The sequence below is a fragment of the Oncorhynchus gorbuscha genome, linkage group LG06 (genome assembly GCF_021184085.1).
Source record: "Oncorhynchus gorbuscha isolate QuinsamMale2020 ecotype Even-year linkage group LG06, OgorEven_v1.0, whole genome shotgun sequence".
NCBI lineage: Eukaryota > Metazoa > Chordata > Actinopteri > Salmoniformes > Salmonidae > Oncorhynchus > Oncorhynchus gorbuscha.
The window spans coordinates 7109610-7130728 of record NC_060178.1 but is presented as its reverse complement, the minus strand read 5'-3'; the positions used below and the strand labels follow the sequence as shown (position 1 = coordinate 7130728).

The following is a 21119-nucleotide window of genomic DNA, read 5'->3' as shown; positions in this document are numbered from 1 at the left end:
GGGAGGAGGGGGAGAGAGAGGGTTGTCTCCCCTCCTCCCCTCCCCTCTCTTTCCTCCCCCTCCCTTTCCCCTCCCTCTCTCCCCTTTCCCTTTCTCCTCCCCTCCCTTTCTCTCACCTCCCCTCTCTCTCCTCCCTCCCCTGTCCCTCCTCCCCTCTCTCTTACCTCCCCTCCCTTTTCTCTCTCCTCCCCTTTCCCTCTCTCCTCCCCTTTTCTCTTACCTCCCCTCCCTCTCTCTCCTCCCTCCCCTGTCCCTCCTCCCCTCTCTCTTACCTCCCCTCCCTTTCCCTTTCCCTCTCTCCTCCCCTCTCTCTCTCTGGTGTCCATCTCCATCTTCTGTACATCTCTGCACTGCTTATAACTGTATTATGAAGTCCTTATGTCACAACCTTCAACTAATAATCTCTCTTTCCCTTGTTCTCTCTTTCCCTTCCTCTCTTTTCTCCCTCCTCCACAGTGGATAGCCCTGGCCTCTCTGTTCTTCATCCTCGTGTCCATCTCCACCTTCTGCCTGGAGACCCACGAGTTCTTCAACCCCATCGTGAACCGCACCGAGCTGGAGCTGGTGGACAACGTGACGGTGGAGCATGTGTACCAGGAGACGGAGACGGTGGTCTATCTCACCTATATCGAGGGCGTCTGCGTGGTCTGGTTTACCTTTGAGTTCATGATGCGAGTCATATTCTGTCCGGACAAGATGGAGTTCATGAAGAAAGCTCTCAACGTCATCGACTTCGTGGCTATCTTACCGTTCTACCTGGAGGTCGGGCTGAGTGGGCTGTCGTCTAAAGCGGCTAAGGATGTTCTGGGGTTCCTGAGGGTGGTGAGGTTCGTCAGGATCCTGCGTATCTTCAAGCTGACCCGTCACTTCGTGGGCCTGAGGGTTCTGGGTCACACGTTACGGGCTAGCACCAATGAGTTCCTCCTCCTCATTATCTTCCTCGCCCTCGGAGTCCTCATCTTCGCCACGATGATCTACTACGCCGAACGGATGGGAGCGGACCCGACCGACCCGCGCGCCAGCGATCACACGCACTTCAAGAACATCCCCATCGGATTCTGGTGGGCCGTCGTTACCATGACGACCCTTGGCTACGGCGACATGTACCCCCAGACGTGGTCGGGGATGCTTGTCGGCGCGCTGTGCGCCCTGTCGGGTGTACTGACCATCGCCATGCCCGTCCCCGTGATCGTCAACAACTTTGGAATGTATTACTCCTTGGCCATGGCGAAGCAGAAGCTACCAAAGAAGAAGAACAAGCATATCCCGCGAGCACCCCAACCAGGATCACCCAACTACTATAAGTCCAGCATCAACTCTCCTCCAACGCCCCATAAGGCACCGCTCCTTCCTGAAAGCCCGAACTTAGTCCACCCCGTTTTGGCTCTGGCTCAAAACATGGCTCTGACACACGACGACGTCTTTGAAGTACAGTTTCCAGGTAAGAAACCATGACAGATGTCTATAGGCTGACAGTCTGTATTATAGACCACCATGGTAGAAGTCTATAGGCCGACAGTCTGTATTATAGACCACCATGGTAGATGTCTATAGGCTGACAGTCTGTCTTATAGACCACCATGGTAGAAGTCTATAGGCCGACAGTCTGTATTATAGACCACCATGGTAGATGTCTATAGGCTGACAGTCTGTATTATAGACCACCATGGTAGATGTCTATAGGCCGACAGTCTGTCTTATAGACCACCATGATAGATGTCTTTCTAAACTGTAAACTAAAGGAGGACAGTCTTCTCTGTCCTCTTCCTCTCTTCTCTGTTCTCTTCCTCTCTTCTCTGTTCTCTGTTCTCTGTCATCTTCCTCTCTTCTCTGTTCTCTGTTCTCTGTCATCTTCCTCTCTTCTCTGTTCTCTGTTGTCTGTCATCTTCCTCTCTTCTCTGTTCTCTTCCTCTCTTCTCTCTTCTGTTCTCTGTCATCTTCCTCTCTTCTCTGTTCTCTTCCTCTCTTCTCTCTTCTCTGTTCTCTGTCATCTTCCTCTCTTCTCTGTTCTCTTCCTCTGTTCTCTGTTCTCTTCCTCTCTTCTCTGTTCTATTCCTCTCTTCTCTCTTCTCTTCCTCTCTTCTCTCTTCTCTTCCTCTCTTCTCTCTTCTCTTCCTCTCTTCTCTCTTCTCTTCCTCTTTTCTCTGTTCTCTTCCTCTCTTCTCTCTTCTCTTCCTCTCTTCTCTCTTCTCTTCCTCTCTTCTCTCTTCTCTTCCTCTCTTCTCTCTTCTCTTCCTCTCTTCTCTCTTCTCTTCCTCTGTTCTCTGTTCTCTTCCTCTCTTCTCTGTTCTCTTCCTCTCTTCTCTGTTCTCTTCCTCTCTTCTCTCTTCTCTTCCTCTCTTCTCTGTTCTCTTCCTCTCTTCCCTGTTCTCTTCCTCTCTTCCTCTCTTGTCTCTTCTCTTCCTCTCTTCTCTGTTCTCTTCCTCTCTTATCTGTTCTCTTCCTCTCTTATCTGTTCTCTTCCTCTCTTCTCTGTTCTCTTCCTCTCTTCTCTGTTCTCTTCCTCTCTTCTCTGTTCTCTTCCTCTCTTCTCTGTTCTCTTCCTCTCTTCTCTGTTCTCTTCCTCTCTTCGCTCTTCTCTTCCTCTCTTCGCTCTTCTCTTCCTCTCTTCTCTGTTCTCTTCCTCTCTTCCTCTCTTCTCTTCCTCTCTTCTCTGTTCTCTGTCCTCTTCCTCTCTTCTCTGTTCTCTTCCTCTCTTCTCTGTTCTCTTCCTCTCTTCTCTGTTCTCTTCCTCTCTTCCTCTCTTCTATGTTCTCTGTTCTCTTCTTCTCTTCTCTGTTCTCTTCCTCTCTTCTCAGTTCTCTTCCTCTCTTCTCTGTCCGCTTCCTCTCTTCTCTGTACTCTTCCTCTCTTCTCAGTTCTCTTCCTCTCTTCTCTGTCCTCTTCCTCTCTTATCTGTTCTCTGTTCTCTTCCTCTGTTCTCTGTTCTCTTCCTCTCTTCTCTGTCCTCTTCCTCTCTTCTCTGTTCTCTGTCCTTCCTCTCTTCTCTGTCCTCTTCCTCTTCCTCTCTTCTCTGTTCTCTGTCCTCTTCCTCTCTTCTCTGTTCTCTGTCCTCTTCCTCTCTTCTCTGTTCTCTTCCTCTCTTCTCTGTTCTCTGTTCTCAACTCTCTTCTCTGTCCTCTTCCTCTCTTCTCTGTCCTCTTCCTCTCTTGTCTGTTCTCTTCCTCTCTTCTCAGTTCTCTTCCTCTCTTCTCTGTCCCCTTCCTCTCTTCTCTGTCCTCTTCCTCTCTTCTCTGTACTCTTCCTCTCTTCTCTGTCATCTTCCTCTCTTATCTGTTCTCTGTTCTCTTCCTCTCTTCTCTCTTCTCTGTTCTCTTCCTCTCTTCTCTGTTCTCTGTTCTCTTCCTCTGTTCTCTGTTCTCTTCCTCTCTTCTCTGTTCTCTTCCTCTCTTCTCTGTTCTCTTCCTCTCTTCTCTCTTCTCTTCCTCTCTTCTCTCTTCTCTTCCTCTCTTCTCTGTTCTCTTCCTCTCTTCTCTGTTCTCTTCCTCTCTTCCTCTCTTGTCTCTTCTCTTCCTCTCTTCTCTGTTCTCTTCCTCTCTTATCTGTTCTCTTCCTCTCTTCTCTCTTCTCTTCCTCTCTTCTCTCTTCTCTTCCTCTCTTCTCTGTTCTCTTCCTCTCTTCTCTGTTCTCTTCCTCTCTTCGCTCTTCTCTTCCTCTCTTCTCTGTTCTCTTCCTCTCTTCTCTGTTCTCTTCCTCTCTTCTCTCTTCTCTTCCTCTCTTCTCTGTTCTCTTCCTCTCTTCTCTGTTCTCTTCCTCTCTTCGCTCTTCTCTTCCTCTCTTCGCTCTTCTCTTCCTCTCTTCTCTGTTCTCTTCCTCTCTTCCTCTCTTCTATGTTCTCTGTTCTCTTGTTCTCTTCTCTGTTCTCTTCCTCTCTTCTCAGTTCTCTTCCTCTCTTCTCTGTCCTCTCCCTCTCTTCTCTGTCCTCTTCCTCTCTTCTCTGTACTCTTCCTCTCTTCTCTGTCCTCTTCCTCTCTTATCTGTTCTCTGTTCTCTTCCTCTGTTCTCTGTTCTCTGTTCTCTTCCTCTCTTCTCTGTCCTCTTCCTCTCTTCTCTGTTCTCTGTCCTCTTCCTCTCTTATCTGTTCTCTGTCCTCTTCCTCTCTTCTCTGTTCTCTTCCTCTCTTCTCTGTCCTCTTCCTCTCTTCTCTGTTCTCTGTCCGCTTCCTCTCTTCTCTGTTCTCTGTCCTCTTCCTCTCTTCTCTGTTCTCTTCCTCTCTTCTCTGTTCTCTGTTCTCAACTATCTTATCTGTCCTCTTCCTCTCTTGTCTGTTCTCTTCCTCTCTTCTCAGTTCTCTTCCTCTCTTCTCTGTCCTCTTCCTCTCTTCTCTGTCCTCTTCCTCTCTTCTCTGTTCTCTTCCTCTCTTCTCTGTTCTCTGTTCCTCTTCCTCTCTTCTCTTCTCTGTTCTCTTCCTCTCTTCTCTGTTCTCTTCCTCTCTTCTCTGTTCTCTTCCTCTCTTCTCTGTTCTCTTCCTCTCTTCTCTGTTCTCTGTTCTCAACTCTCTTCTCTGTCCTCTTCCTCTCTTATCTGTTCTCTTCCTCTCTTCTCTGTTCTCTTCCTCTCTTCTCTCTTCTCTGTCCTCTTCCTCTCTTATCTGTTCTCTGTTCTCAACTGTCCTGCAACTTCCCATCATCATTCTGCTGTCTCACTGTTTGTCTGTAGACACCCTCCCTCTCCAGTCTCAATCAGATGACTCAGCCACATCGGATTTAAACAAATGAATCTCTCATTCAAGGATCAATGACTGTATGACTTACAGATTGAGACTCTGAGAAGGGGAGTAAAGAGGGAGATATGGAGTATGACCATGAGTAATGCACTTTCCAGAACTCACACCCTTCCTAGAACTCACACCCTTCATAGAACTCACACCCTTCCTAGAACTCACACCCTTCCCAGAACTCACACCCTTCCCAGAACTCACACCCTTCCTAGAACTCACACCCTTCCTAGAACTCACACCCTTCCTAGAACTCACACCCTTCCCAGAACTCACACCCTTCCCAGAACTCACACCCTTCCTAGAACTTACACCCTTCCTAGAACTCACACCCTTCCTAGAACTCACACCCGTCCTAGAACTCACACCCTTCCTAGAACTCACACCCTTCCTAGAACTCACACCCTTCCTAGAACTCACACCCTTCCTAGAACTCACACCCTTCCTAGAACTCACACCCTTCCTAGAACTCACACCCTTCCTAGAACTCACACCCTTCCTAGAACTCACACCCTTCCTAGAACTCACACCCTTCCTAGAACTCACACCCTTCCTAGAACTCACACCCTTCCTAGAACTCACACCCTTCCCAGAACTCACACCCTTCCCAGAACTCACACCCTTCCCAGAACTCACACCCTTCCTAGAACTCACACCCTTCCTAGAACTCACACCCTTCCTAGAACTCACACCCTTCCTAGAACTCACACCCTTCCTAGAACTCACACCCTTCCTAGAACTCACACCCTTCCCAGAACTCACATCCTTCCTAGAACTCACACCCTTCCCAGAACTCACACCTTCCCAGAACTCACATCCTTCCCAGAACTCACACCCTTCCCAAAACTCACACCCTTCCCAGAACTCACACACTCACACCCTTCCAGAACTCACACCCTTCCTAGAACTCACACCCTTCCTAGAACTCACACCCTTCCTAGAACTCACACCCTTCCTAGAACTCACACCCTTCATAGAACTCACACCCTTCCTTCCTTCCCAGAGAACTCACACCCTTCCTAGAACTCACACCCTTCCTAGAACTCACACCCTTCCCAGAACTCACACCCTTCCCAGAACTCACACCCTTCCCTCAGAACTCACACCCTTCCCAGAACTCACACCCTTCCTAGAACTCACACCCTTCCTAGAACTCACACCCTTCCTAGAACTCACACCCTTCCTAGAACTCACACCCTTCCTAGAACTCACACCCTTCCCAGAACTCACACCCTTCCCAAAACTCACACCCTTCCTAGAATTCACACCCTTCCTAGAACTCACACCCTTCCCAGAACTCACACCCTTCCTAGAACTCACACCCTTCCTAGAACTCACACCCTTCCTAGAACTCACACCCTTCCTAGAACTCACACCCTTCCTAGAACTCACACCCTTCCTTCCTAGAACTCACACCCTTCCTAGAACTCACATCCTTCCCAGAACTCACACCCTTCCCAGAACTCAGAACTCACACCCTTCCTAGAACTCACACCCTTCCTAGAACTCACACCCTTCCCAGAACTCACACCCTTCCTTCCCAGAACTCACACCCCCAGAACTTTCCCAGAACTCACACCTTCCTAGAACTCACACCCTTCCCAGAACTCACACCCTTCCCAGAACTTTCCAGAACTCACACCCTTCCCAGAACTCACACCCTTCCTTCCTAGAACTCACATCCTTCCTAGAACTCACACCCTTCCCAGAACTCACCTTCCCAGAACTCACATCCCTTCCCAGAACTCACACCCTTCCTAGAACTCACACCCTTCCTAGAACTCACACCCTTCCCAGAACTCAGAACTCACCCTTCCCAGAACTCACACCCTTCCCAGAACTCACATCCTTCCCAGAACTCACCCTTCCTAGAACTTCCCAGAACTCACACCCTTCCTAGAACTCACACCCTTCCTAGAACTCACACCCTTCCTAGAACTCACACCCTTCCTAGAACTCACACCCTTCCTAGAACTCACACCTTCCTAGAACTCACACCCTTCCTAGAACTCACACCCTTCCTAGAACTCACACCCTTCCTAGAACTCACACCCTTCCTAGAACTCACACCCTTCCCAGAACTCACACCCTTCCTAGAACTCACACCCTTCCTCAGAACTCACACCTTCCCAGAACTCACACCCTTCCCAGAACTCACACCCTTCCTAGAACTCACACCCTTCCTTCCACCCTTCCTAGAACTCACACCCTTCCTAGAACTCACACCCTTCCTAGAACTCACACCCTTCCCAGAACTCACACCCTTCCCAGAACTCACACCCTTCCCAGAACTCACACCCTTCCCAGAACTCACACCCTTCCTAGAACTCACACCCTTCCCAGAACTCACACCCTTCCCAGAACTCCCCTTCCCAGAACTCACACCCGTCCTAGAACTCACACCCTTCCTAGAACTCACACCCTTCCTAGAACTCACACCCTTCCTACACCCTTCCTAGAACTCACACCCTTCCTAGAACTCACACCCTTCCCAGAACTCACACCCTTCCCAGAACTCACATCCTTCCCAGAACTCACATCCTTCCCAGAACTCACACCCTTCCCAGAACTCACACCCTTCCTAGAACTCACACCCTTCCTAGAACTCACACCCTTCCCAGAACTCACACCCTTCCCAGAACTCACACCTTCCTAGAACTCACACACTTCCCAGAACTCACACACTTCCCAGAACTCACACCCTTCCCAGAACTCACACCTTCCCAGAACTCACACCCTTCCTAGAACTCACACCCTTCCTAGAACTCACACCCTTCCTAGAACTCACACCCTTCCTAGAACTCACACCCTTCCCAGAACTCACACCCTTCCTAGAACTCACACCCTTCCTAGAACTCACACCCTTCCTAGAACTCACACCCTTCCTAGAACTCACACCCTTCCTAGAACTCACACCCTTCCTAGAACTCACACCCTTCCCAGAACTCACACCCTTCCCAGAACTCACATCCTTCCCAGAACTCACACCCTTCCCAGAACTCACACCCTTCCCAGAATTCACACCCTTCCTAGAACTCACACCCTTCCCTTCCCTTCCCAGAACTCACACCCTTCCCAGAACTCACACACTTCCCAGAACTCACACACTTTCCAGAACTCACACCCTTCCCAGAACTCACACCCTTCCTAGAACTCACACCCTTCCTAGAACTCACACCCTTCATAGAACTCACACCCTTCATAGAACTCACACCCTTCCCAGAACTCACATCCTTCCCAGAACTCACACCCTTCCTAGAACTCACACCTTCCCAGAACTTTCCAGAACTCACACACTTTCCAGAACTCACACCCTTCCCAGAACTCACACCCTTCCTAGAACTCACACACCCTTCCTAGAACTCACACCCTTCCTAGAACTCACACCCTTCCTAGAACTCACACACTTCCCCCAGAACTCACACCTTCTTTCCAGAACTCACACCCTTCCCAGAACTCACACCCTTCCCAGAACTCACACCCTTAGAACCTTCCCAGAACTCACACCCTTCCTAGAACTCACACCCTTCCTAGAACTCACACCCTTCCTAGAACTCACATCCTTCCTAGAACTCACATCCTTCCCAGAACTCACACCCTTCCTAGAACTCACACCCTTCCTAGAACTCACACCCTTCCTAGAACTCACACCCTTCCTAGAACTCACACCCTTCCTAGAACTCACACCCTTCATAGAACTCACACCCTTCATAGAACTCACACCCTTCCCAGAACTCACATCCTTCCCAGAACTCACATCCTTCCCAGAACTCACACCCTTCCTAGAATTCACACCCTTCCTAGAACTCACACCCTTCCCAGAACTCACATCCTTCCCAGAACTCACACCCTTCCTAGAACTCACACACTTTCCAGAACTCACACACTTTCCAGAACTCACACCCTTCCCAGAACTCACACCCTTCCTAGAACTCACACCCTTCCTAGAACTCACACCCTTCCTAGAACTCACATCCTTCCCAGAACTCACACCACTTCCTAGAACTTCCTAGAACTCACACCCTTCCTAGAACTCACACCCTTCCTAGAACTCACACCCTTCCTAGAACTCACACCCTTCCTAGAACTCACACCTTCCTAGAACTCACACCCTTCTTTGTGGTCCTTCTGTAGCTCAGTTGGTAGAGCATGGCGCTTGTAACGCCAGGGTAGTGGTTTCGATCCCCGGGACCACCCATACGTAGAATGTATGCACACATGACTGTAAGTCGCTTTGGATAAAAGCGTCTGCTAAATGGCATATATTATATTTATATTATTAACTCACATCCTTCCCAGAACTCACATCCTTCCCAGAACTCACACCCTTCCTAGAATTCACACCCTTCCTAGAATTCACACCCTTCCCAGAACTCACACCCTTCCCAGAACTCACACCCTTCCCAGAACTCACACCCTTCCTAGAATTCACACCCTTCCTAGAACTCACATCCTTCCCAGAACTCACACCCTTCCTAGAATTCACACCCTTCCTAGAATTCACACCCTTCCCAGAACTCACATCCTTCCCAGAACTCACATCCTTCCCAGAACTCACATCCTTCCCAGAACTCACACCCTTCCTAGAACTCACACCCTTCCCAGAACTCACACACTTTCCAGAACTCACACCCTTCCCAGAACTCACACCCTTCCTAGAACTCACACCCTTCCTAGAACTCACACCCTTCCTAGAACTCACACACTTCCCAGAACTCACACACTTTCCAGAACTCACACCCTTCCCAGAACTCACACCCTTCCCAGAACTCACACCCTTCCCAGAACTCACACCCTTCCTAGAACTCACACCCTTCCTAGAACTCACACCCTTCCTAGAACTCACACCCTTCCTAGAACTCACATCCTTCCCAGAACTCACACCCTTCCTAGAACTCACACCCTTCCTAGAACTCACACCCTTCCTAGAACTCACACCCTTCCTAGAACTCACACCCTTCCTAGAACTCACACCCTTCCTAGAACTCACTCACCCTTCCCAGAACTAGAACTCACACCTTCATAGAACTCACACCCTTCATAGAACTCACACCCTTCCCAGAACTCACATCCTTCCCAGAACTCACATCCTTCCCAGAACTCACACCCTTCCTAGAACTCACACCCTTCCTAGAACTCACACCCTTCCCAGAACTCACACCCTTCCCAGAACTCACACCCTTCCTAGAACTCACACCCTTCCTAGAACTCACACCCTTCCTAGAACTCACACCCTTCCTAGAACTCACACTCACTTCCTAGAACTCACACCCTTTATGTGTGGTCCTTCTGTAGCTCAGTTGGTAGAGCATGGCGCTTGTAACGCCAGGGTAGTGGGTTCGATCCCCGGGACCACCCATACGTAGAATGTATGCACACATGACTGTAAGTCGCTTTGGATAAAAGCGTCTGCTAAATGGCATATATTATATTTATATTATTAACTCACATCCTTCCCAGAACTCACACCCTTCCTAGAACTCACACCCTTCCCAGAACTCACACACTTTCCAGAACTCACACCCTTCCTAGAACTCACACCCTTCCTAGAACTCACACCCTTCCTAGAACTCACACCCTTCCCAGAACTCACACACTTTCCAGAACTCACACCCTTCCCAGAACTCACACCCTTCTCAGAACTCACACCCTTCCTAGAACTCACAAATCCTGTCTGGCGTCTGCATCAGTGTCACACACCTCTATAGATCTGTCACGTGTGATGATGAGGATGGTGATGACTATTAAGCCTTATATCAAGGTAATTTGATCAGCAGCATACCACTCTGCATCCCACTGCTGTCTTGCTTCTGCTAAGCAGGGTTGGTCCTAGTTGGTCCCAGGATGGGAGACCAGATGCTGCTGGCTTGCTTCTGAAGCTAAGCAGGGTTGGTCCTAGTTGGTCCCAGGATGGGAGACCAGATGGTGTTGGAAGTGGTGTTGGAGAGCCAGTAGGAGGCACCCTTTTCTCTGGTCTAAAGAAATATCCCAATGCCCCAGGGCAGTGATTGGGGATATTTCCCTGTGTAGGGTGCTGTCTTTTGGATGGGACGTTAAACAGGTGTCTGAATCTCTGTAGTCACTAAAGATCCCATGGCACTTATCGTAAGAGTAGGAGTGTTAACCCTGGTGTCCTGGCTAAATTCCCAACTTGGCCTTCATACCATCATGGTCACCTAATCATCCCCCCTCCCCTTACAGTTGGCTCATTCATCCCCCATTCCCTCCACTCTAACTATACACCAGGTCGTTGCTGTAAATGAGAATGTGTTCTCGGTCAACTTACCTGGTTAAGTTAATTTAAAGGTATGTAAGGGATTCTGTAAACTAAAGTTCCGGTACAAAGTTAATAATTGTTACCATGTAATAATTTGGAATCAATAACAACAATGTTGTTACTGTAGAAATTGCAGTGCTATTACAAAGGTGTGAGAGAGCAGGGCTACTCAACCCTGTACCTGGAGAGCTACCCTCCTATAGGTTATAACTCCAACCCTGTTCCTGGATAGCTACCCTCATGTAGGTTTTAACTCCAACCCTGTTCCTGGAGAGCTACCCTCCTGTAGGTTTTAACTCCAACCCTGTTCCTGGAGAGCTACCCTCCTGTAGGTTTTACCCCAACCCTGTATCTGGAGAGAGACCCTCCTGTAGGTTTTACTCCAACCCTGTAAAACCTAGAGGGTTGGAGTAAAACCTACAAGAGTGTATCTCTCCAGGAACAGGGTTGGAGTAAAACCTACAAGAGTGTATCTCTCCAGGAACAGGGTTGGAGTAAAACCTACAAGAGTGTATCTCTCCAGGAACAGGGTTGGAGTAACACCTACAGGAGGGTAGCTCTCCAGGAACAGGGTTGGGCAGCCCTGTTTTAGCACCTATATGATACATTAGTACTGATCATTGATTACACTCACAGGTTCTACTGAGCTACTAGGCTTCTACTGAGGTACTAGGATGCTAGTGAGGTACTAGGATGCTAGTGAGGTACTAGGATGCTAGTGAGGTACTATGATGCTACTGAGGTACTAGGATGCTACTGAGGTACTAGGATGCTACTGAGGTACTAGGATGCTACTGAGGTACTAGGCTGCTACTGAGGTACTAGGCTTTTACTGAGGTACTAGGCTGCTACGGAGGTACTAGGCTGCTACGGAGGTACTAGGCTGCTACTGAGGTACTAGGCTTTTACTGAGGTACTAGGCTGCTACGGAGGTACTAGGCTTCTACTGAGGTACTAGGCTGCTACTGAGGTACCAGGCTTTTACTGAGGTACCAGGGTACTACTTGTCAAGTGGGTTGATGTTTTAGGCTAAGATGTTTTTTTTCACATTGACACCATCCCACGTACCATACTAAAATACCATCCATACACCCAGCACTACACCCACTAACCATCTGAGTCCATGCACCATTACGCACTAATACTACTGTTCACACTGTAATACCCTAATGCAGCATGCTTCAAATCATACTGTTGACTGTCCAAATCAGTGCTATTATAATTGATTGAGTCAGTAATATTTTATTTGAAACATGCTAGGATATGATAGCATGCTAGGATATGATAGCATGCTAGGATATGATAGCATGCTAGGATATGATAGCATGCTAGGATATGATAGCATGCTAGGATATGATAGCATGCTAGGATATGATAGCATGCTAGGATATGTGCAGTATAGAATGTAGCACTTGACAAAGCTTTTGTATCCCATTTTATGAGATGTTCAAGGTGGGATAATTAAACTGGCAATATAGTGGTTTGTTTCTAAACCACATATTGTTAACTTTAGCCAGACCTCAGCATCGATTGGAGGTTAGCTTCCCAGGGAATACATAACTTTGTATTGAATTGAATTGGATGCCCATATCTCTACTTGTTGCATTCATCGACTCTAGTCTTTTGTTTGGCAGTTGGAACAGCAGAATTTCCTAAAATGCTTTATTTGATCAGTGTTTGATTCTGTTGTCTGTATCTCCCAGATTTATTCTTCTAGGTGTTCTGATTCTATTTCCATGGAATCTCCTGTTCTGATTCTATTTCCATGGAATCTCCTGTTCTGATTCTATTTCCATGGAATCTCCTGTTTTGATTCTGTTTCCATGGAATCTCCTGTTCTGATTCTATTTCCATGGAATCTCCTGTTCTAATTCTGATTCTGTTTCCATGGAATCTCATGTTCTAATTCTGATTCTGTTTCCATGAATTCTATTTCCATGGAATCTCCTGTTCTAATTATATTTCTATGGAATCTCCTGTTCTGATTCTATTTCCATGGAATCTCCTGTTCTGATTCTATTTCCATGGAATCTCCTGTTCTAATTATGTTTCAATGGAATCTCCTGTTCTGATTCTGTTTCAATGGAATCTCCTGTTCTGATTCTATTTCCATGGAATCTCCTGTTCTAATTCTGTTTCAATGGAATCTCCTGTTCTGATTCTATTTCCATGGAATCTCCTGTTCTAATTCTATTTACATGGAATCTCCTGTTCTAATTCTATTTCCACGGAATCTCCTGTTTAAATTTTATTTCCATGGAATGTCCTGTTCTAATTCTATTTCCATGGAATCTCCTGTTCTGATTCTATTTCCATGGAATCTCCTGTTTAAATTCTATTTCCATGGAATCTCCTGTTCTAAATATATTTCTATGGAATCTCCTGTTCTAATTATGTGTCAATGGCATCTCCTGTTCTGATTCTATTTCCATGGAATCTCCTGTTCTGATTCTATTTCCATGCAATCTCCTGTTCTAATTATGTTTCAATGGAATCTCCTGTTCTAATTCTGTTTCCATGGTATCTCCTGTTCTGATTGTTTTTCCATGGAATCTTCTGTTCTAAATCAAATTGTATTTCCATGGAATCTCCTGTTCTGATTCTATTTCTATTTCTATGGAATCTCCTGTTCTAATTCTATTTCTATTTCTATGGAATCTCCTGTTCTAATTCTATTTCTGTTTCTATGGAATCTCCTGTTCTAATTCTTTTTCTGTTTCTATGGAATCTCCTGTTCTAATTATTTTTCTATGGAATCTACTGTTCTAATTCTATTTCTATTTCTATGGAATCTCCTGTTTTAATTCTATTTCTATTGAATCTCCTGTTCTAATTCTATTTCTGTTTCTATGGAATCCCCTGTTCTAATTCAAATTTTATTTCCATGGAATCTCCTGTTCTAATTCTATTTCTGTTTCTATGGAATCTTCTGTTCTAATTAAAATTTTATTTCCATGGAATCTCCTGTTCTAATTCTATTTCTATTTCTATAGAATCTCCTGTTCTAATTCTATTTCTGTTTCTATGGAATCTCCTGTTCTAATTCTATTTCCATGGAATCTACTGTTCTAATTCTATTTCTATGGAATCTCCTGTTCTAATTCTATTTCTATGAAATCTCCTATTCTAATTATATTTCTATTGAATCTCCTGTTCTAATTCTAGTCATATTTCCATGGAATCTCCTGTTCTAATTCCAGTTCTGTTTCTATGGAATCTCCTGTTCTAATTCTAGTTCTGTTTCTATAGAATCTCCTGTTCTAATTCTATTTCTATTTCTATGGAATCTCCTGTGTGTTTGTCTGAAGATTCCAAGCTGAATGGGGAGGCGGCCAATGCAGCTCTAGCCAATGAGGACTGTCCTCATATAGACCAGGCCATCTCGCCAGAGGAGATCTTCAGCCCCAGTGAGAGAGAACGGCCTTGTTGTCTTGTCACCACAGCTGCAGAACGACCCAACCACACAGGGGGTAGAGTCAGGAGGGGTACGTACACCTACAGTAACAGCCAAATACAGCCCAACCACACATGGGGAGGAGGGAGGAGAGTTACGTACTGTAACAGCCAAGCACAGGCCCTTATCAAACGTGTTGCATTCCCTACGACTTGATTATTCATTATACATCGTCAACCTGTGGCCCAACACACACAGATGCAGGTTGACCTTTATTGTCACGAGTCTTGTCCTGAAGCCAGAACTGAGCGATTTCCACTTAGATAGGCCAGCTGCAAAGTTAAAATTGGCCTCATTGTAAAACATATATGAAAATAAAAATGTGCTTGTTGGTATTTAAAAAAAAAAAATCAGATTCATTCATCTCCAGCACCTTCCCAACATCAACTAATGTGAAAATGGCGCATTTCTAAATAATAGTATCTCCAATGACATCACAACCAATTAGTAGGCAATACCTCCTCATAATTGGTTAAAATATCATGATTCACACAGATGAATGTCATTGGATAGAGGAAGGTGTAAACATTCCTCTATCTTTTTGACTACAAAACATAGAAACGTGACATTTTGACATATGTTGGAGTGATACTGGAGATAATGAAAATGAAGTTGAATTTTCCCCTTTAAGGTTAGGGTTATGCATTAGGCTTAAAATCTGATTTGATGACTTTGTGGCTGTATTAGCTAGTGATTCTGCGGAGCTGCTTCCAGAACAATATTCATGACGAAAACCGCTAACCTGACACACAGACAGACGCGCATGCATGTGTAGACACACACACAGACACACACGCACACGCATGTGCACGTGCAACACACAAACACGCACATAGGGCTTGGCAATATATTGTGAATACTGGTATACATGTATGGATCCACATACCGGTATGGATTTTTTTTTTTAATACGTAGAACTAATGTGTTACCATATAAGGAACATGCACTATTGATAAAACATATTCCAAGCTTGTATTATTCTGGAACATAGAATACCACACTACTGCCCAAAATGAGAAACATATTGGGATATCATGTTTTGGTGATATTGCCCAGCCCTACACACACACACACACACACACACACACTGCTGCATTCTGGGAAAACCCAGGATCTCATTCTCAAGGGTTCCCTGATCACAGTAATACAACAATTGAATACAATGTGAAACAAAACAACAATCGAATACAATGTGAAACAAAACAACAATCAAAATACAGAACAAAAGAAAATGTAAGAATAACAATTACATTCCTCAGACCCTAGGTCGTTAACCAACTCTTTAAACTCCTAGGGCAGCACCAACCACATCCTAGGTCGTTAACCAACTCTTTAAACTCCTAGGGCAGCACCGACCACATCCTAGGTCGTCACCGACCACATCCTAGGTCGTCAACCAACTCTTTAAACTCCCAGGGCAGCACCGACCACATCCTAGGTCGTTAACCAACTCTTTAAACTCCCAGGGCAGCACCGACCACATCCTAGGTCGTTAACCAACTCTTTAAACTCCCAGGGCAGCACCGACCACATCCTAGGTCGTTAACCAACTCTTTAAACTCCCAGGGCAGCACCCACCACATCCTAGGTCGTCAACCAACTCTTTAAACTCCCAGGGCAGCACCCACCACATCCTAGGTCGTTAACCAACTCTTTAAACTCCCAGAGCAGCAGCCACCACATCCTAGGTCGTTAACCAACTCTTTAAACTCCCAGGGCAGCACCCACCACATCCTAGGTCGTTGACCAACTCTTTAAACTCCCAGAGCAGCACCCACCACATCCTAGGTCGTCAACCAACTCTTTAAACTCCCAGAGCAGCACCCACCACATCCTAGGTCGTCAACCAACTCTTTAAACTCCCAGAGCAGCACCCACCACATCCTAGGTCGTTAACCAACTCTTTAAACTCCCAGAGCAGCACCCACCACATCCTAGGTCGTTGACCAACTCTTTAAACTCCCAGAGCAGCACCCACCACATCCTAGGTCGTCAACCAACTCTTTAAACTCCCAGGGCAGCACCCACCACACCCTAGGTCGTCAGGGCAGGACATTACTGGGAATTATTGAATAGCCCACGAGACCATCAGATTCAGGTGGTGCAAAGGGACAAGTCCTGTGTCCCAAAATGGCACCCTATTCTCTATATGGTGCACTACATTTGACCAGAGCTCCCGATCAAAAGAAGTGCACGATTAAAAGGAGAATAGGGTGCAGTTTGGGATGCATACCCAGTATTTGAACACGTAATCAGACACCAAGGATCCCTTGGCCTTTTTAAAAATGAGATACATAATACATCAAGACAGACGGTAACATTCCCTTCGGCAGGCCTGAAGGGGGTTAAATGCTTAGAGGGAGTCTTAGCATCCTGCCATTGAATAGAATAAAGCACACCACTTGTATTTTAACGCAATCCTTTTGGAGGTGGCGTTGCGGCTATGATGAAGAGAGAGCCCCACTCTCTTGGTGGAAAGGCTTTCATGACGAAAAACAAGAGGCACAAGACGAGACAACCCAAATTTATAATTTTTACATGAAATAAAATGCTTGCTTGTGAAGAAGGTGTTGTTGTGTATGTTTTGTGTTTTTACTGGCTGTAAGGTGTATGTAGCTGCATTGTATATCTGCACTACTAATTATTTACCTTTATTTAACTAGGCAAGTCAGTTAAGAACAAATTCTTATTTTCAATGACGGCCTAGGAACAGTGGGTTAACTGGTCTAGGAACAGTGGGTTAACTGGTCTAGGAACAGTGGGTTAACTGGTCTAGGAACAGTGGGTTAACTGGTCTAGGAACAGTGGGTTAACTGGTCTAGGAACAGTGGGTTAACTGCCTGTTCAGGAAATCCTTGTCTTATCGCAAGAAAAAGGGGTAAAATAAAAAAATAAAAAATATATATTGTAGCTGCCAGGATATTCTCCAATATACTGTAGCAGACTGCCAGGATATTCTCCAATTTACTGTAGCAGACTACCAGGATATTCTCCAATATACTGTAGCAGACTGCCAGGATATTCTCCAATATACTGTAGCAGACTACCAGGATATTCTCCAATATACTGTAGCAGACTGCCAGGATATTCTCCAATATACTGTAGCAGACTGCCAGGATATTCTCCAATATACTGTAGCAGACTGCCAGGATATTCTCCAATATACTGTAGCAGACTACCAGGATATTCTCCAATATACTGTAGCAGACTACCAGGATATTCTCCAATATACTGTAGCAGACTGCCAGGATATTCTCCAATATACTGTAGCAGACTGCCAGGATATTCTCCAATATACTGTAGCAGACTGCCAGGATATTCTCCAATATACTGTAGCAGACTGCCGGGATATTCTCCAGTATACTGTAGCTGCCAACATATTCTCCAAAATATTGTCGCTGCGAAGATATTCTCCAATATATTGTAGCTGCCAAGATATTCTCCAATATATTGTAGCTGCCAAGATATTCTCCAATATATTGTAGCTGCCAAGATATTCTCCAATATATTGTAGCTGCCAAGATATTCTCCAATATATTGTAGCTGGCAACATATTCTCCAAAATATTGTCGCTGCGAAGATATTCTCCAATATATTGTAGCTGCCAAGATATTCTCCAATATATTGTAGCTGCCAAGATATTCTCCAATATATTGTCGCTGCGAAGATATTCTCCAATATATTGTAGCTGCCAAGATATTCTCCAATATATTGTAGCTGCCAAGATATTCTCCAATATACTGTAGCTGCCAACATATTCTCCAAAATATTGTCGCTGCGAAGATATTCTACAATATATTGTAGCTGCCAAGATATTCTCCAGTATACTGTAGCTGCCAACATATTCTCCAATATACTGTAGCTGCCAACATATTCTCCAATATATTGTCGCTGCGAAGATATTCTACAATATATTGTAGCTGCCAAGATATTCTACAATATATTGTAGCTGCCAGGATATTCTCTAATATATTGTAACTGCCAGGATCTTCTCCAGTATACTGTAGCTGCCAGGATCTTCTCCAGTATACTGTAGCTGCCAGGATATTATTCTAAACCATTCCAGTACCAGGTGGCGTAGGTGTCTGTCAACTTGTTGTCTGCTCTTCTAAACCATTCCAGTACCAGGTGGCGTAGGTGTCTGTCAACTTGTTGTCTGCTCTTCTAAACCATTCCAGTACCAGGTGGCGTAGGTGTTTGTCAACTTGTTGTCTGCTCTTCTAAACCATTCCAGTACCAGGTGGCGTAGGTGTTTGTCAACTTGTTGTCTGCTCTTCTAAACCATTCCAGTACCAGGTGGCGTAGGTGTTTGTCAACTTGTTGTCTGCTCTTCTAAACCATTCCAGTACCAGGTGGCGTAGGTGTTTGTCAACTTGTTGTCTGCTCTTCTAAACCATTCCAGTACCAGGTGGCGTAGGTGTTTGTCAACTTGTTGTCTGCTCTTCTAAACCATTCCAGTACCAGGTGGCGTAGGTGTTTGTCAACTTGTTGTCTGCTCTTCTAAACCATTCCAGTACCAGGTGGCGTAGGTGTTTGTCAACTTGTTGTCTGCTCTTCTAAACCATTCCAGTACCAGGTGGCGTAGGTGTTTGTCAACTTGTTGTCTGCTCTTCTAAACCATTCCAGTACCAGGTGGCGTAGGTGTTTGTCAACTTGTTGTCTGCTCTTCTAAACCATTCCAGTACCAAGTGGCGTAGGTGTCTGTCAACTTGTTGTCTGCTCTTCTAAACCATTCCAGTACCAGACTTTGCATGCAGCTAAACTATCTCATGTAATTCATGGACAATAATGCTTTCGTTGACCTCACTGACTAACTGAAATCTGTTGACTTTTGTGTTTGGAGAAAAACTAAAACAAGAAAGCAACAGGTTGTAAGAAATACAAAGAAATGTTGACACATTCTCAGAAATGTATTGGCTTGTACTTGAGTGAAAACACTGCAATGTACTGTCGTGAAAACACTGCAATGTACTATACTCAAAACTTTCAGTCCACTGTACTCAACTTTCAGTGTACTGTACTGAAAACACTGCATTGTACTGTACTGAAAACACTGCAATGTGATGTACTCAAAACACTGCAATGTACTATAGTCAAAACTTTCAGTGTACTGTACTCAACTTTCAGTGTACTGTACTCAAAACACTGCAATGTACAACACTCTAAACTTTCAGTCCACTGTACTCAACTTTCAGTGTACTGTACTCAAAACACTGCAATGTGCTGTACTCAAAACACTGCAGTGTACTGTATTCAAAACACTGCAATGTACTGTACTCAAAATGTTCAGTGCACTGTACTTAAAACCTTCAGTGTACTGTACTTAAAATCTTCAGTGTACTGTACTCAAATCTTTCAGTGCATTGTACTCAAAACATGCTGCACTGTACTGTACTCAAAACACTCTCTGTTTTCCAACTGAAGGTTATGACAAGCCTTGGAGCGCCCTAAACAGCATGTCTGGCATGAGCGTGAGTGGCCTGGGCGGCCATGACACCTCTGGAGTGTCGTCCTCCTGCGTTGCCGCGCTACCCTGCAGTCCATCCTGTCTCATCCAGCACTCCCACTCCCCCATCCCATCCATTCTCTGAACTCTGGCATGGTTCACCAGGACACTTTGGCTCTGTCCAGAATCAACCCCTAACGGTAGCCGCGGACAACCCACTAGACACTTGTGGAGATCTGAGAGGATTGGATAGGTGTAGGCAATATGGTGATAGCGCCACCTAGCCTATCAGAGGGCAAGGTGGAGTTGTCACCATATTTTATTGCGTAGTTACACCTCTCCAATCCTCTCAGATCTCTAGGGGTTGTTTCTGGACAAATCCTATCACTATGTGACCTGACCTCTCGCTACTGCTCTCTCCTCTCTCTACTTCTCTCTCCTCTCTCTACTGCTATCTCCTCTCTCTACTGCTCTCCCATCTCTCTACTGCTCTCCCCATCTCTATTGCTCTCCCCTCTCTCTACTGCTATCTCCTGTTCTACTGCTCTCCCTTCTCTACTGCTCTCCCCATCTCTATTGCTCTCCCTCTCTTTCACTGCTTGTCTCCTCTCTCTACTGCTCTCCCTCTCTCTACTGCTCTCTCCTTTCCAACTGCTCTCCCAAGCTCTTGGACTGCTCTCCCAGCATGTCTCTACTGCTCTCCCCTCTCATCCTCTGGACTGCTCTCTCCTCTCTACTGCTCTCTTCTCTCTCTACTGCTCTCCCCCTCCCTCCATTCTCTGAACTCTCTCCTTCTACTGCTCTCTTCTCTGTCTACTGCTCTCCCCTCTCTCTACTGCTCTCCCACTCTCTCCTCTCTACTGCTCTCTCCTCTCTACTGCTCTCTTCTCTCTCTACTGCTCTCCCCTCTCTCTACTGCTCTCCCCTCTCTCTCCTCTCTACTGCTCTCTCCTCTCTACTGCTCTCTTCTCTCTCTACTGCTCTCCCCTCTCTCTACTGCTCTCCCCTCTCTCTCCTCTCTACTGCTCTCTCCTCTCTACTGCTCTCTTCTCTCTCTACTGCTCTCCCCTCTCTCTACTGCTCTCCCCTCTCTCTCCTCTCTACTGCTCTCTCCTCTCTACTGCTCTCTTCTCTCTCTACTGCTCTCCCCTCTCTCTACTGCTCTCCCCTCTCTCTCCTCTCTACTGCTCTCTCCTCTCTACTGCTCTCTTCTCTCTCTACTGCT

The 21119-nt window shown here is 46.0% G+C and overlaps 1 pseudogene; it reads left to right on the top strand.

The window, feature by feature from the left end:
- Positions 1-20419, top strand: part of LOC124037469 — a 53078-nt pseudogene extending 32659 nt beyond the window's left edge.
- The last annotated feature ends 700 nt before the right edge of the window (positions 20420-21119 follow it).